This window comes from Pantherophis guttatus, chromosome 14, assembly GCF_059756535.1.
Source record: "Pantherophis guttatus breed Tessera chromosome 14, ASM5975653v1, whole genome shotgun sequence".
Classification (NCBI taxonomy): domain Eukaryota; kingdom Metazoa; phylum Chordata; class Lepidosauria; order Squamata; family Colubridae; genus Pantherophis; species Pantherophis guttatus.
The window spans coordinates 21,780,601-21,784,595 of NC_142076.1; positions in this window are offsets into that span (position 1 = coordinate 21,780,601).

Consider the following 3,995-nt stretch of genomic DNA (forward strand, 5'->3'; position numbering starts at 1 on the left):
TTGAGAAACGCTGGGGAATTCTGGGAGTTGAAGTCCACCCATCTTGAAGTTCTCTAAATTGAGAAACACTGAGGAATTCTGGGAATTGAAGTCACATGCCATGAAGTTCCCAAGGTTGAGAAACGCTGGGGAATTCTGGGAGTTGAAGTCCACCCATCTTGAAGTTCTCTAAGTTGAGAAACACTCAGGAATTCTGGGAATTGAAGTCACATGCCGTGAAGTTCCCAAGGTTGAGAAACGCTGGGGAATTCTGGGAGTTGAAGTCCGCGTGTCGAGAAGTTCCAAGGTTGAGAAACGCTGCCCTTGTGTTGAGAAGAGAGAAACAGCAGAAAGCTCTTTATTGGAACCTTGCCGAGAGTAATCATCTGTGATTTCATCCCCCATTTTGACTTTGGGGGAGGAGTGAAACGAAGCGCTTGCTTCCCATTTGGCCGGATGGCGTGTGACGTTTTGAGGAAAAGGAAGTGGGTCCTTTGAGATTAGCAGAATTTATTAAGGTGCTGTCCTCTTCCATCCATCTTGATGGCCACTGAAGCCAGCTCACCTGTTGTGCATTACAGGTAGTTCTTGAGTTACAACCAGTCGCGTAGTGACCCTTCAAAGCTACAATGGATGTCCTCAGAGCTGCTTATGGCTTGATTTTGAAGTTCTGACGTCCATCCCTTTCCCAGTTACCTAATTAGATTTGGACCACTTGGTAACCGGCCTGCATTTATGGCTGTTTACAGTGCCCCATGGTCACATGACCACAATTTATGGTATTTCTTGTTGGGAACAGGCATTTACGTCCAGTTTCAGGCAAAAAAAACCCCCACCCAATGGGTACAATGGGCTTATTTAACAACCGTGATGTTTGTTTAATCCTGGCTTCCTGACTTCTGACATGCCTATGGTTATTGGGGACCTTAGTCGGCTACGAATGTTCTTGTCCTCAGCCATCTGCTCCCCTCACTGCCTTCATGAGTTGTAGGATCCCATCAAAGCTTTCCTACAACGGATCTCTCCTAATATGATATGACTACAACTCCCAGAATCCCTACATAGGCTGGGCAAATCACCCTAGACTTCTCTTCCTGGATTTGGTTGAAGTTGTGGTGGCACAAAAGATGTAGCTCTCTTGACCCACACTCATCAGCTCCCACCTTGCCTCCTGTCACGTAGCAGATGCCAAGCCCCATTTTGTAGCTTCCTCTGAAGCGTGAACCTGAAGGGAATGCCATTCAGAGGAGTGGAAACCAGGATTGAAACTCCAGCTTCAGTGACAGGGGCTCTCTCTTTGGGGTCCCAACAACACCAGAAGCCATAATGCACCCATGTCCGTTCTTGGCACTTGTGCAGTTTGAAGCAGGTTTTTTAGCTGGGGTCATTACGCAAACTCAGCCAGAATCCCAAGCAAAACAGAAGCATAGCTTCTGTAGACAGTATTGTCCCACCTTGCTAGGAGCTGGTTGGACAGAGCCTCTCCTTGGGGCTGACCCCAGGCATTGAAGGCCCACCAAGGCAGGAGGGGAACTTCCACAGGACAACATGCAACTCTAATGGATGCACTTCTGGACTTCACAGGGCTTCCCCCCATGCAATAATGCCCTTGGTTACAATGAGCCTTGGGGGGAAGCATCCAGAACCCTCCAGGGTTTACCATCCAAGACCATCAAGATCCCCTCAAAGGTAGGGAACCTTCTCTTGAAGAGCTCCTGAAATGAGTTTGACTGGAAGATTTTTATTGGTTTTATTGATTTATCATTTGCAAGGCACCCGTAGTCACTTAGGTGAGGTGGGCAGTGTAGACATTGGATGGATAAATCAACCTTGGGCAACCCCATACTATATTGGGTAGGGTGGAAAGGGACTTACTCCTGGTGGCTTCTAGAAGACTTCGAAGGAGAAGGTCTAGATCAGACTCACACTGATGGTTAACCTGGGAAGGTAGCAATCAAAGGACACCTGAGTTGCATAACCTGTATATATCTTCCCCAGCTCCCAGGAGAGTGTTGTACGATCCACTAAGAGGGGGAGCCCCTCACTGCCACCCCCACCTCCACAGCATTAAATCGGATGGGGCCATCTCCCCTCCCTCACCCCCCCTCCCTCATCCACTTGGTTTTCTGTTGTCGCTGTGAAAGAGCAACAATTCGCACTGCCCTTTGCTTGTAAACCTTTCTGTACACGGTACTCTGTGCACGTCGCCTGCTGTCATCTCCGCTACGCTGTCCTCGTGTCATGCCCCTCAAGGTTTGCTCGCAGAGGAATGCCCGTTTCAGAAGCACACCTTCAGACGGCAGGTGGAAGACACCCCCCCATGCTCCCCCCCCCGTCCTCATCCCCACAATTCCGGCTCTCTTTGAATGAAGTCTTGTACATAATGACTGTAAAATGGCAAACATGTGTGTATTATATATATTGCCTCATTCTATAGTGTATATATATGTATACATATACATATATATAATATATATGAAAGATGTAAATGTTAAAACTAGTGTTCTTATTTAGTATATTGCTTCACACTGAAGATTGTGTGTAACAAGCTGTTTCTAAAAGAAGTTTATTTTCCTTAAGAGTTAAAAAAAAAAAAAACAAAGAAAAAAATCAGGTCATTGCATTCAGAACACCAATAAAGATTCAGCAATTGTTTTGGACATTTGGCGAGTTCCCTAATCACCTATTTTTCAGCCATCTCCTTGGGGGTGGGGTTTGGAGATCAGATCCAAGCAGAGGAAATAGATCACCTACCTTGTAGATTCCCAGAAGCTCCACAGGGCAGAATTCCTCAAGAATTCTTTGCCGGTAGAAGTAGGGTCGAAGCCCACTCAACGTCAAAATAGGTAGACGTGTATGGGGGCGATACTGGTGGACATTTCCAATAGAGTTGGGCTTGTGATGGCCCGGACCATATAATTAGCTAAGATAATGGTTGAGTTTTCACATGGCCCCGAGACACAAAATGTTCCACCCCTTCTCTCCTTGCCAAAGAACGTGTTGTGTGAACCCTGTCAACATTTGTGGAGGCTGTTTCTGCATTGCAGTGCGCTTGTCATCTGTGTGTGGATAAATGTAGATGTATTTTAGAAAGTACCACAGAAGGTGGCAAGATTAGCAACCCATTTCTACCAGCATCTTGTGGCTTGAAGGATGCAAGCACCGTATTAGTGCCCGTGTAGTTGGCGTGAAGGCATTTGTAGGAGTGGTCATTGCTCAACAGAAAGGTCTACTTAACCATCTTGATGGACTCTTGTGAGGCCAACCCTACTGTTGAAATAGAGTGAAGTGTTTTTTTCCCAGTGGGAGGTCAGTTCAACATATCTGCTGGCCAATAACAAATCGTAGCTCTCTGGAGATGTTTTCACACTAACAAAATACAATTGCTATCTTCACAGAATATGCCACACTCAGATCGTATGATTGAATGAGATGGCCTGCTTCGCTTTGAAATGCTCTGGAAACCTGATCCATCTATTCATCAAGCTCCGTATGATGTTGAAACCGATTCTTTAAAATGTCCAAAGAATCTGACCCACCAGCCCAATTCAGAAATGAGAGTTGCTTCATCATTCTCGATCCCCAAAGACTTGAGTCCTCCTGGATTGAATCAAACCCAAATGTCATGGTTCTGAGGAAGAGGCCTCCAGAAAGCTTGCAACTGGGGTAGGAAGAAAGCAGGTAGTTCCCTCCCACACCTTCACTGCCCCATATGTGCATGGATGTAACCCAGAGCACAGACAAACTCTCTGTTGGTACATTTTAGAGTAGACAAAAGAAGAACTTGGCCAACTCAAGCAGGGCGGGACATCTGGGAGGCTACAGGTCTGATGAGCCAAACCAGAGGTGACCCCCATGGTCTTCCCAACCCTTGTAGACCTCACCAATCAACATGTCCAGAAGAGGACAGCTTTTGTAGAGCTGGTGAGAATTCATCAATTTAAGAGACTAGCCAAGCTATTCCCACCATCCTTTGTCCGTCTTCTCCTGCTCCAATTAATGTCCAGACAAGGAGA